Raw genomic sequence first — 13977 nt, forward strand, 5'->3', positions numbered from 1 at the left:
TTTTCCTTACATTTCTTTTTTTTTTTATTTCTGTTCGGTGGCTTGCAGCTTTGTAACTCAGTTTACGGCTACGCGCGCACAAGGAGAGTACATGCGTTGCTACAAAAGTCAAAAACCTTCACTGACCACGACTTTTTTTTTTTGTTGTTATATTTTGTTTTGCTGACGCTATGCTATATTATTTCTTCTCGTCTTAAATATTTACAACGCCTTTCTGCAGACTGCTCTATTTTCTGTTTGAAGCGTGACACAAATGAGCTAACAGCGAACAAGAAAAAAAAAATAAAGACGAACGCTGATTTCCCCAGTAATCCTTTTATTTAAACCACTCATTCGAGCAGCCGTCGTTCTATATCATATTTCCCGAAATTTTTGCATTTTGCCAAGGCAACGAAGACGGAGCAAGACTCGGCTACATTGATTCCGATTGCCTGCGGCCTGCCAATGATTATTTTCCTTCGAGCGACCAGGCATCGATTATTGCCGCGCCACTGAGACGTCTTCCGTATGCATCGATGGCGAGAGTGCAGCGGAGGTATCGGAACTATGCACCGCTCGCTCCAGCGAACGATGCGTGCCTGGGCCCTCTTAGAGCCCGCACGCAACTCATTTCCTGAGGAAGTAGATTGAACAGCAGATAACCTACGCGGCGAGGGTTCGATGGGTACGTAATTTCCAGATGACCTTCGTCGCTTTTGTTTGGCGTCCGCAGTCAATATGCCATGCCCTGGGTAGATCGGCGTTGCGTGAGGTGCGCGTTATCTTAATCGTTTTCTGACTGCTTCAACAACACCTGTAACTATATATATATATATATATATATATATATATATATATATATATATATATATATTTATTTATATTTATATATATATATATATATATATATTTATTGATATTTATATATATATATATATATATATATATATATATATATATATATATATATATATATATATTTAGATTTTATATACAGGACGCGCGCACAGGCGAATAACTCAAAATCTTTAAACCTAGAAAAATTGTTTACTCCCAAGGAGGAAATGAAAAACCTTGTTAGTACCCCTCTTGATAAATATTTAAACAGTAATATGCTGGAAATAACATAACTTGATTGTGCGTTGCTTTGTTATTCCTTTACGCCTACTTTCACGGATAACATACGTACGACAACCTTGCAGTCATTTATTTTAATGCCGTGGTAAGACCGAAGTCAACCATATTGCGTCGTATGAGGTTAAGTTGCAGCAGAATTCTCACGGACGACAGCAGGCTAACAGAAGCGCGATTTGCACTCAACTGTGACGTTTTAATACCGCCATTCGTATGCTTATTTCCAGAATAATTCAAGTCGTGCTTATTCTTTCCCTCCCCCCATATTAAGATCTGCAAAAATAAATAAATAAATAAATAAATAAATAAAATAAATATATATAATATATATATATATATTTATTTATTTATTTATTTATTTATTTATTTTTTGCAGATCGTAATATGGGGGGAGGGAAAGAATAAGCACGACTTGAATTATTCTGGAAATAAGCATACGAATGGCGGTATTAAAACGTCACAGTTGAGTGCAAATCGCGCTTCTGTTAGCCTGCTGTCGTCCGTGAGAATTCTGCTGCAACTTAACCTCATACGACGCAATATGGTTGACTTCGGTCTTACCACGGCATTAAAATAAATGACTGCAAGGTTGTCGTACGTATGTTATCCGTGAAAGTAGGCGTAAAGGAATAACAAAGCAACGCACAATCAAGTTATGTTATTTCCAGCATATTACTGTTTAAATATTTATCAAGAGGGGTACTAACAGGTTTTCATTTCCTCCTTGGGAGTAAACAATTTTTCTAGGTTTAAAGATTTTGAGTTATTCGCCTGTGCGCGCGTCCTGTATATGAAATCATTAAAAAAAAGAAAACGGGATGGGAAAATATTTGTGTGAAAGTGTGCATCCGTGAATGTTAGCACAGTATATGTGTGATATGAGCCTACGACTTTCGACTTTACTTCAATAGGGGGCCGGACTGAGTCCAGTGCTCTTTTTTTGAGCAGATAGCGCTTAGACGCCGTCCAGCTGCCTTGCCCCCCCCCCCCCCCCCCCCAACCCCAACCCCACCCCAACCCCTTCCCCTTAGGACGTTTTGCTTCTCTCGGTGCTGAAGAGGAGAATAATTTTAATTGTCTATCGCTTGTCGGACATGTTCTCAGATGTCTTATAATATTATGCCACGTATATTAGCCACCGCCCGTAAAACATCAAGCACGAAATTTCGTTTGGCCTTTTTTTTAAAAAAAAGTTGGGCGCTCCCTGCGCTTTTTAACATGTCACGGGGGGAAGCAAAAAATGACTACAACACAAAGAATTTCGTTAAAAGTGGATGAAAATATCTGTAAACACTAAATAACGCAGCAGGCCCTGATAATAATTGTGTTCAGTCTACGTTTATGTTGCCGGAAATCAGTCATCGTCAATGGGCGTCAGATGTCTCAGCTGTAGTGAGAAACTTATACAGTGCAGTGCAACCGTTACTTGTGATCTTTAACTTGCACCGTGCAGTAGGGATAACCCCTCCAAACGCCTGTACGATCCTCATTCAGGTTGAAATGGGCAGGGCCGGGAATTGAACCCATGATCCCTGGGTTCTGCAGCGCGAGCTCTCGCTTCATTTGCTCCATGCTGGTGTGCGCTAGCCCACTAGGCCACCCCAACTGTTTATACGGATTAGAACAAAAGTCTGTTTGCTCTATATTCGACAGAGTGCCACAACAGGTGTATCTCTATTTGTTACAAATACCATAATGTATGCAAAAGGGAGGGAGGGAGGGAGGCAGTGCTTCCGTATTGGGAAATTTTCTGACATCACAGCGAACGGCCAAAAGGTCGTACAAGTGTAAGCAATGAAGACAGTCATGAAGAGTCGAAAACCAGGCGTAAACCTGGCACGAGAGCTGTGCGCAGCGCTACGAACTGTTAGTTATTACCATGTACATGGCTTGCTTTATTCAGAAAAAGGGTACCGACATGGTTTGGAAATAGTGGGTGTGTTCATGCTTTCGAGGTAGGCGTTGTACGAACTGGTTTCATTTTAATGGCAATACACTTATTTTTGTATAAAAACAAAATAATATCTCGAGTCCTCAAAGGAACAGAGCTGTCGTTCTGTAACGTTTAAAAGTAAACCCAATACAAGAAACAAACAAAGACTTAAATTAACTTAAAGTGAATTGCCTCAAGTTCTCAAATAATTTTTTTTTCACGGGTATTGGTTGTCTTTGCAAAGTATGTACAGTATTTAGGCTGCTCATATTGGTAAAAGCTAGTGAAGAATAGTTTTTTTAAGTGAATTATACAATTTATATTATTTGTTTTTACGAAATTCCTAACTTGCAAAATTTGAGCAATCGTGAAAGCTTCATACAGCAGTATGAACCTTTCAGCTAAGCAGCACATGAGTAAATTTCGATCACGCCCATGTGTGACAAAAGCTCGCAAACCACGTGATCACAATGTGCCATTTCAGAAGCCGAAGTCTTGGAAATACATTTTTTACAGAATAAGGTCGGCGCTGTTTGGGATTGCTCGAATAAATTAGTAAGTACAAAAATATCTTGAGAACAATTTTGCATATTCTGAAAATAAGTGTCTGTGAAGCTTTGTATACTTAATTTGTTTGTTGAATTCCTGGTTTAGTAGTGAAGTTAATCATATATTCCTATTTAAAAATGCATACGAAACATATTCTATTAATGCTGTTACACGGCTTCTCGGGCGTTGAAATTTAGAGGTGTTTGAAAGCAGCGCAGTACGAAACATGCATGATATTCAGCACCGTATTTGTTCAGGGCACAGCCTTCTTTATTCAAACCTCTGTCAAAGAACACCTAAACGGCTCAGCGTGAAAGACCAAGAGCGCTCTCTTAATGGGCTTGGAGCACTTTTTATTTCAAGTTTACTGAAAATATGAAATACCGAGACATGGTGAAAAACATCATACACCAACAACAACATAAAGAAAGAAAAACACGTGACGTTCGTCTGCCATGTGGGCTCTTTTCCTTCCTTTTTAGTTGTGCGCTGTCATTTATCGTTTCTTCTTCCGTGTACCAACGAGAATATATCTCGCCCCCGCAAACAAAGGCACTCATGCATGCTTTTCCCGGTTTTCGAAAACAATGTAATCACATTACTTCTAAACTTTTTATATAACACCGGGGAGAGTATGTCGTGCTCTTTTTTCGTGGTTCTTGAATTAGTACTAAAAACGTCGAGTGCTGTCGCGACTTCCTAAACAATTTCGACAATCTTCGAAGGAAATAAACGCTTAAGCAATCATTTCACAGTCCGACTCTAGAAACAGCGCCTGTGTTTGAGCCAGTACAAGCAATAGTTTTATAGCGTTCTCCGGCTGAATTGCACCAGCTGAAACTGACAGAACGGCATTATTTGACATCTAACGCCTGAGTTATGTGTTCGTTTTTGATTTGATGTGTTGTCGGTTCTAGGACAAAACGGTTCAGATAAATCAAAGAAATTAATTAAGCTCTCGATGTAATATAAACTTAATAAACAAAACCCAATCGCGAGAGACTATATGTTTAGAAGTAATGTGTTTCTAGAGATTGTTGAAGCGGGCATCGATAATGCTGCTGCTTCTAATTGATTTTCTCGAATGTCAATTAATATTTCCTCTTTTGAGACAAGCTGCTGCACACTCCTCTTGTTCTTCACATTGGAGTGCCGCGAATGAGCTTTTTTATATGTTTTCTGAAGAAAATCAAAACTGTTCAAATTAGGAGTGAACTTTAGAGACTTTTTATGAAAGGGACTTAGTTTATGTTGCCCAGCACAGTTTTCAGAACTCTTCGTTTCTAATTTCAACAACTTCTGTTTATTTTAGAATGCGGAATCGTTATAGTTTGTGGAGGAATTAATTAAGCTAGCCTGCGTGAATTATTTTAAAACTGTATTTGTTTTTTTTTAGTTTGCGGGTATTCACCATAGAGTTACTGTAATGTACGCTAGAATTTCAACTGGCGCTAGTGTCTGTGCGACTTCCGGGAGTCTAATTGAAGCAGACATCCACCAGTCTACTCTTACGGTGCTCCTGTGCATTCCTATGGGAAAACGCGAGTGCATTTTGTTTCTTCGCCGGAAAATAACATGCAACAATTTTGTTATTTGGGTGACACCGAATAGTATGTACCTTTATTAACAATGTAAAAGTGTACTTGCTTTAGTTAGCGCATTTTTCTTCATCAATGAACGATGTTTAACTGCGCTATATTTAAAGCCCAAACCTCCGTTCCACAGCAGGTGCGTAAAAAATAAACTACGATTCTAAGCAAAAAAAAAAAAAAAATCAAAAGGAATATAGAGCGTGTTCAAGGCTCGCCAGCATTCCGGTGGCGCTTATATATTGTTAATATGCCAGTCTTGTCACCATATGAAAATGACCCCTTCTTGCATCTTTAGAATCAGTTAAAAACAGTTAAAACTTAAAGAACAATGTACGTGAAGTATGAAAAGCGTCTCTTCATAATATTTTCTCTGCCGGGAAGTCTTTATCGGGCACTTGTTATCAAAAATTTCGAGCATGCGGGTGTTTTTTTGAACGTAGAACAAGCATATTCGTACACAGCAAACAGAATGAAGAATATTGAAAATATAACTATATTATCTGCCCTTCAATTTATTTTGATTGTACATGCGGAGCAAGCTACTGATTCAGTGTAACTGCGTAGTTCTTGCCGTCTTAGTTTTCCAGAGGTCCTTCGTTCGCTTGGCACTTATATCCTCCATGCTCAAAAGCGCCGACGCCATGTTAGCGCTAATAGTGTCCGACAGTGCACAGAAATACATGCACGAAGCCGTTTAAGCACCGTATTTAATGCAATTAATTTGAATAAAAGACGTCGTAACTGACCAATTGTTTCGTCTGCCTGATTGAAAAATATTTTAAGCTACTTAGTACGTACTAATTATTCGGGATATTTGCTCTTATAACCGAGCGCAAGAAGAAAATGCACTCACTTTTTTCCATAGAAATGCATCACCCGAAGTCTGCTTTCGACTGGTTGCTATCTGCTTCAGGTTACAGCAGCACACTATCAACAGTTGAACCTCAAAAGTACATTATAAAAACTCTATAGTATTCACTCTGTACATGTCAAACTAACACTAACTATTCAGGCGTTGTTCAAACCCGCATACGGTTAAAAACCTCTTTCATAGACACCTCTATACTATTACTGACGAAGCCTGGCAGATCACCACGAGACGTGTCCGCCGAAATTGAAAAGGTACAGCGGCAGACAAGGTATGAGAGGAGAGCCCAGTGACGGGCGCACCGCTGCGGCGAGACGCCCAAACACACTTCTCCCGAGCGATTGAATGTCCGATCGTGCTCCTCGTGTTCCTGGCGCTGCCGCTTCTTTTCTCGTCGTGTTTGAAAACCATGTTTCGGGTCCTCAGTGCTGCAAAATCTTTGCGCTGACGACCAGGTTTCCGAGAAATTATCTGTTGCACCAGATCCTCGCGCTCCAAATCTGCGACCGGGCACTCCTCGCTCCGTCGTCGAACAGCCAGTATGTGAGTATAGGAGAGGCTGTGCCTCTGTGTATTGAAAGGAACGCGCACCATTGCGCTAATCTTTTCTCCTTGGCAACGCCCTCAGCCTCAAATATTTCTGTTCCCCTTGCAGGAGACAACGTTTTTTAGCACGTCGGGACGGGTAAAAGAGTGCTGCGTGAGTAATCGTATCGAAGTCACGCCGTCATTGACAGGAGACATAGCACACCCTGCATATAACTTCAGTAGAAGTTCAGTAAAACTGGAACGCACCACTGAAACCATGTGGCACAAAATAGGAAACCTAACAGCGACGTTTTTACCAATCAATGAATTTTGACCAGAGTGTGGTAATTACTTAAATCTCAAGTTGTGCTTAAATTGACAACCGGTCTATTACGATCTCCGTTCTAAACATACCTATTTTCGCCAGGAACGAGCATTCGTACAATGTTGATCCTTTGGTGGATCGCCGTCTCTTATTGCAGTAATAGTAGTAAAATAGGCGCCTAACCCTATAAAACATGTCATTTCATTAAGGTACAGAGTAAGATAATTGTTCTTTTTCGCGCTCTCAGGATTTGCATGCATCTCGAGGTAGGCGGACCGGCATGGACATTTCTCTTTTACACAAGCCTGTTGGAAGACGCTAGCAGGCACTGCCAGCCATTCTTTTGAGTACACCCTATTGTTTAGAGAGCTATGTTCAGGAGAAAAACGCCCGGCCAGACGTCTGGAAAACTCTCTTTATTGTGTTGACGATTCAAGCGTATTCTTACGGCACCACGGGCCTCCGCACACCGACAATGTGTCGGAATACTTTAATTCGTATCGCACCCTTTTCAAGTCGCTTCCACTCTATACCCATGACCTTCTTTGTTTGGTTTAATATTGTTCGTAGTTTGCGAAATTCATCCACAAAGCAAATTCTCCGCAGTGAAGTTCTTGAACTTGATGCGAGTGAGCTACACAGGCGCAAAACGTAATATGTAGCTCGGAGGTGTTTGCACAACGTGTGGTGCCACTTCCATTAAAGAAAGCCCCGCGTCGAGCTGCATGATCCTCAATCTTTATTTGAACAACGTACTTTTTTGCATTCTACGCTGTAAGTCCTTTATATTTTTTTAATGAACTCGGTACATGTGCCATCCTCGTTTTTCCTTTGTGCTCTCAGGAGCAGATGCCCTAATATTAGCAACAAAAATCTTGCAGTCTAAAGCTTAAAATATGTTTCATCTTATATTTGATATATTTGTAAGATTACACTGTCCCACTACCATTAAAAAGAAATCAATTTTCAAAGAATCTATAAAAGATGGAACAAGATTATGTAAAACGATTTTGAAGAAAAGGTGGAGAAAATATTTCCGTACAAACCTGACAATATTTTTCTCTTAACAGGGCAGTGAGCTGCGGTATTTCAGTATTCTTTTCTATCAACCCGCATAAATCTGAGTGCTTTCATACTTTCGGTTTCAGTATGTGTTTTTAAAACAATTTTAAAGTTATTTATTCCTCAATGTTATTGGAAACCGTAAAGCAGCACCGTAATAATGCATTGTGCCAGAAATAACTGTAGAAACATAAACTACTCCGTCATATGTCCTCCCAAACGTTTTATACGTTGGGGCGCCCCTTTAAGTATTATGCACATGAAGCGCACAAATAATTGAAGGCTTCAAATACGAGAGAATCGGGGCGAGCTAAAAACTCGGATTATTTTTAATTCGGAATACTTGTTAAAACTATGTTTTGCGCAGCTGCTGTGATAAACAGATCGAAGTACTATCCCTGTCTTCTTCCTGTCTTGTCTTTGAGCTACATTGTAAATATGCAAAACCAACTAGCCCAACAGCTCATTTTGATAAATAAGTACCCAAACCTGTTTTTTGGAGACCACTTGAAAAGAGTTTTTAGAAAATTGGTTAACATTTGTTGGCTGTGTTCTAGTGCTTGCGACTCTTTTCCTGGAGTATTTCGTTTTGTCGAAACTGTATCTGTTCAATTGTTTTGGTACTGCGACATTCAAGGCCTTATCGAAAAATTAGTAGTGACCTTTATCTCCCTATACAAGGTGTACGGAGGTAAATAAATACAAGTAACGGCCTAACTTCCGGGGGAGAGTATGTTACTTCCGGTTTCCCATTGCTGTTGATTGTTTTTGAAAACCATCAGTGAATAGCGCATACTTTAAAAGTCCCACCGCCAAGGTCTAACATCGGTACCTTCCAAATCTTACATATACTGGATCGACATCCCATCCTGATATCGTCACGAAAAAAAGGTGACGAGGCGAAGTAAAACTGAACAAAATAAACGTTTAGTGGGGCGAACTTGCACCCAAATTAAAGGGAAATAACAGCACGTCAAATGCGTCTATTTTCGGCAATACAACAGGGTCGAGCGGAAGCGACAACTGACTGTATATGGTCACGGGGGGCTCCTTTTAGAGCACTCTTCTTTCTAGAAAATTCTGTACTCGAACACTGCGTACTAGAACATTAAGTTGTAGAACTAGCCACTACCTTCTCCAATTTTCTGGAAGCGTCGTCTTAGAAGTAAATAAAAACATTTGCCGGTGCCAGGATTCGAACCTGGGACCTCTCCGTGACGGTTGGTCGCGGTGCCCACTGGGCTACCCGTAAGCACGCGGCATTACTCCCCCCTTTAAAACGCATCGTCCCGATGCGCTCTAAAGCAAAGCAAAGAAACCGAGTGGCAGACTACACACATCAGTAAAACACAGTCCTAACAAGCGTAGCGTGGGCACACAGCTCAGAGTCCTATCGAGCGTAGTGCGGCTTGAGTGGCACGACGTGAGCTACTTCGGGTCGCAGTTGGCGTCGTCTTGATGGATGAGTTCTGCCGGGAAGCACCTCGTGGTTTAAGTCCCCGAGACGGCGAAGAACCTTGTAGGGTCCAAAGTAGCGCTTGAGAAGCTTCTCGCTGAGCCCACGTCGCCGAATCGGTGTTCAGGCCCGTACTCTGTCCCCGGGATGAAAGTGGACGCAACGCCAGCGAAGAGTTTACCGGCCGGCGTCGACATGTCGCTGGTTTTGAATACGTAGTCTGGCTAGGCTAGCGGACCTCTTCTGCCCGTTAAGCAACCACCTGGGTGTCATCGCTCCCGTCGTCGACTGGCTCGTGCGGCAACATGGAATCTAGCGTAGTCGTCACCTTCCGGTTATATACCAGCTGAGAGTGCTTCACTCCTATTGTCTCTCGCACTGCCGTGTTGTAGGCAAACGTGACGTAGGACAGAACTTCGTCACAGGTCTTGAGCTGCACGTCGACGTACATAGAGACCATGTCGGCGATCGTTTTGTTGAGCCGCTCCGTCAACCCGTTGGTCTGCGGATGGTATGCAGTTGTTCGTCAGTGGTCCGTGTGGCTTAGACGAAGGATCTCTTGGGTCAACTGCGCCATGAGTGATGACCATCGGTCTGTGATCAGGATTTCGGGGGCGCCATGCCGGAGGACGATGGACTCGATGGAGAACTTGGCGACTTCAACAGCAGTCTCCGATGTAAAGGCTTTCGTCTTGGCATAACGTGTATTAAAATCTAAGGCGAGGATTATCCACCGATTTTTCATCGTCGATGGTGGAAAAGGACCTAGCAAATTCCATTCCGATTTGTTGGAACGGTTTGGTTGGAGGGATAATCGGCTGAAGGAGACCTGCTGGCTTTGACGGCGGTTTCTTGCGTCGCTTGCACTCATGGCACAATCGTGCGTAGAGATGGACGGTCTTCGAAAGCTTGGGCCAGTAGTATTTTTCACGTACACGGGCTAATCGCCGGCTGTAACCGAGGTGTCGTGAAGTCGGCTTGTCGTAATAGGCTTGAAAAATCTCTTCTCGGAGGCTGGTGGGGACTACCAGAAGCCACGGCGAATTACTGACTCCGACATTCTTCTTATAAATTACATCTCGTCGAATAGCGAAAGTCGGCAGGGCTCGTGAAAAGACACGAGGAACGGTCCTCCTTCGTTATTCTAGATGCTCAATCAGGGTTCGCTGCCCCGGATCGTTTCGTTGAAGTCCTGCCATGTCGTCGGTGTCCACGGCACCTAGGAAACACTCGTCGTCATTGTCGTTGGTACAGCCTGATGTTTCGACGGGGGCTCTGGATAGGCTGTCGGCGTCAATATGTTTCCGTGCAGACTTTGTAGACCACGGTCATGTCGAATTCTTGCATTCGAAGACTCCATCGAGCAAGGCGTTTGGAAGGGTCTTTGAGATTAGCAAGCCGACAAAGCGAGTGGTGGTTTGTGACCACGCGCAACGGATTCCCGTATATATACCGGCGAAACTTTGTGATCGCCCATATGACCGCGAGACATTCCTGTTTAGTGGTGGAGTAATTTTTCTCCGCCTTCGAGAGCGTCTGACTTGACTAGGCAAGTCGGACACTCTCGAAGGTTTACCAATACCACGCCAAGTCCGGAGATATTTGCATCCGTGTGAATTTAGGTTTCGGCATACTGGTTGAAATGTCCGAGAATTGGGGGTGCCTGAAGTCTTCGCTTCATTTTGCTTGTTCTTCTGCCCGTTGAAACTTCACGACGTCTTGTTCTTCTGCCCGTTGGAACTTCACGACGTCTTTTGTAAGATGTGCGAGGGGCGCCGAACCTTTTTGCGAAATCTTGAACGAAGCGCTTGTAGTACGCGCACAGCCCCAGGAATCTGCGGATTGCCTTCTTGTCTGATGATCGACGAAAATCGGCTGCGGCGGATGTCTTCGCCGGGTCAGGGCGTATCACTCTAAGCTCGGTAACCCTTACTATAGGTGCACGTTTTCAAATTTTAGTATACCTTTATTTTATGAGGTACATTGTAACCTATAGCACTGCAACCTTTGGTATAAGTTACAGTACAGTTACTGTTTGAAGCATGTATACCTTTTGTATACATGCTTCAAATGTTTGGAAAGGTTACATTGTATGCTTTTACTGTTTGTCATTAGTTGTAACCTTTAAACGGTGCAACAAACTTAAAGGTTACAAAAATATTTCCTCGACAACACACAAATAAATATATGGTGAAACTTTGATTTCACAATGTTTTAGAGAAATATGCTATCTTGACAAAGCTCCATCGATTTTAATTGACTTTTGTTTTAAGCACATACGAGTCAACTTTGTGAACAAAAAACATTTTTCTAAGTAGTGTCTCATAAAACTTTCACCGCTATTTGTGGCGTCATAAAAAATGTAATTTTTCTTCTAAATTTATTGGTAAAATCTTTATTGGAGGAGGTAATCAAGGAGTGGCACCTGCAACAATCATTACCTATCAAACTTGTACTTTACAGCTTCCTGGACCAACTTGTACTTTACAGCTTCCTGGACCTTTCCGTCAAAATTATGAATCACATTGCAAAAAAAAAAGATGAATAGTGAAAATGTTTAGTGGCAAAATCAGCTTAGAACATATAAAAAAGGCCTTACTAGCAATGGGCACAAACAAAATTTAAATCTTTGCAATAAAACTGCAAAAATTCAAAATTATTGCGTAAAAAAAAGTTGTTCTTGCGATGAAAATTGTTGGCTAACCCTGGAGGGAAACCGACTATATCACTCAGGCTTTGACCTTTCCTCCAGAAACGTCCTTTTGCAACAGTGCCGATAGGCACTTCAAACGCCTTCCAATGACGCCCTTAGGCACAGGTTTGCCTGGCACAGTCAGTATTTGTAGGAGTAAGAGCATTTACGAAAACGCATACGGGTATCCAAGGTTCTTGATGCAATACGTGAGAAGACACGGAATTGGGGCGCGCTCCAGGCTGCCAGTAGAAAGTTGAACTTCAGCTGCGCAGCCAGCAAAAATGCAGGTCTCTTCAAGGTTAGTGTAAATGTGGGGTGCAGTTACTTGCAGCTCACCTTCTAGCAGTGGCACCTAGAAGAACAAGTGTACCAAGAATATTATTGCTGACACAAATAAAAAATGGCGCGTGTTCAGCAGGGGAAGGAAATAAACTTTGTGTTTTCTCAAATTGTAATAAACTTCCAGTTGCGAGGAGGCGCTTGCCAGCCGTGTGTGTCCTCTTTTTTTCGTTTGTTTTTTGCGCGCTTTCTCTTTTATCATGAAAAAAAATCTGATGCGACACCTTTAATCAAGGAACACCTACGCTAATAACATTGAAGAAACCGCACAACAAAGAAGGCGGAGCAATTCAAGAAATATAAACCAAAAAGATCCAAAAATTTAGTTGATATATGTACAGTAACTTTATAGGAACACTGGCGCATTCTTGCTTCATTATAAAAGTAGCAGTGTCCTCGATCCTTCAAGTAACATATTTTTTCTGTGCAAGTTGTTTTGTTTGAAGGTTCTCAGGCAAATTCACATACAAAACACAAATTACACGTCACCGAGCGTGATCTTGGCTATGTTTTTTTGACGATATGCTTTTTGAGCTGGCACTTATGGCCCATGATATGCATCCCTCGGGCTATATTCCTCGGAACGAAAGTAGCAAGAGACAATATTTTCTGACAACATTCTTCCCTGTTAGGCAAAGATGACAATGTACAGTGTTGAGAACTGCTTGCACGCATACCTCATTTATTAGTTTGTGCCCTACGTTGCACCACAAGTAGTTTATGATGTCCAAGAGTGTGGATTCATTTCCTTGGCTTTCGGAAAACAGTCTGGCAGCAACGGCCAGCCTTTCCTCCAGACCCACAACTTGGGATTATATCTAACTTCCACTCCCATGCAGAGCTAGAAGAAACATTTATTTAAATCTGATCGAAGCAGTGGACACTATTATGATATTATCGTACCTTAGACAAATTATACAAGGTCTGTGCATGCTTATATGCCATGAAACGTGTTAAATTCTTGTTAATGAGGAACCTCATTAACAAGATTTAACATGCTTCACATGACCCTGATAAATAAAAAAGGTAATGTCAGTGTCATACACAAAATTGACGAATGAAAGTTCCTAAATGGATTGTTTACAAGTACACTTCTCTTTCTCTTATTAGTAAAAAGTAAAGACTTTACTCATTAGCAAATAGTAAATATCTCTCAGGACAATTTTTGTTAAAACCTAAAAATGCATTGTCATGCTCCCCATAACTGAATAGCAAATGCTGACTTACGATTTCTTCCACCAAGAAATACTGATGCAAAGGGTTCATGTGTTCTCAACGCATACAGGATGCTAGTCCATCAGTGTGAGCAGAATTGACTTGCTTTTCAGAAATGTCCGCAGAACTATACACTTCATTTTTTTCAGATGTTAACAAATATTACCAGTATGACATTTCTAGTAGGTTATGCACGGAAACCACTTGCGACATGTTGTGCACACCAATTTTACCTTGCCCATGTGCACATCCTTCATGTGGCAGGAGAAAGCATAGAAAATGTCTAGTGGTGAATCTGCATG

At 41.7% G+C, this 13977-nt stretch overlaps 1 pseudogene; it reads right to left on the reverse strand.

The window, feature by feature from the left end:
• Positions 1 to 12155: 12155 nt before the first annotated feature.
• Positions 12156 to 13726, reverse strand: LOC115313509 (annotated as a pseudogene).
• Positions 13727 to 13977: the final 251 nt, after the last annotated feature.

The sequence above is a fragment of the Ixodes scapularis genome, unplaced genomic scaffold (assembly GCF_016920785.2).
Source record: "Ixodes scapularis isolate PalLabHiFi unplaced genomic scaffold, ASM1692078v2 PGA_scaffold5__190_contigs__length_132052651, whole genome shotgun sequence".
In the NCBI taxonomy this organism is placed as follows: domain Eukaryota; kingdom Metazoa; phylum Arthropoda; class Arachnida; order Ixodida; family Ixodidae; genus Ixodes; species Ixodes scapularis.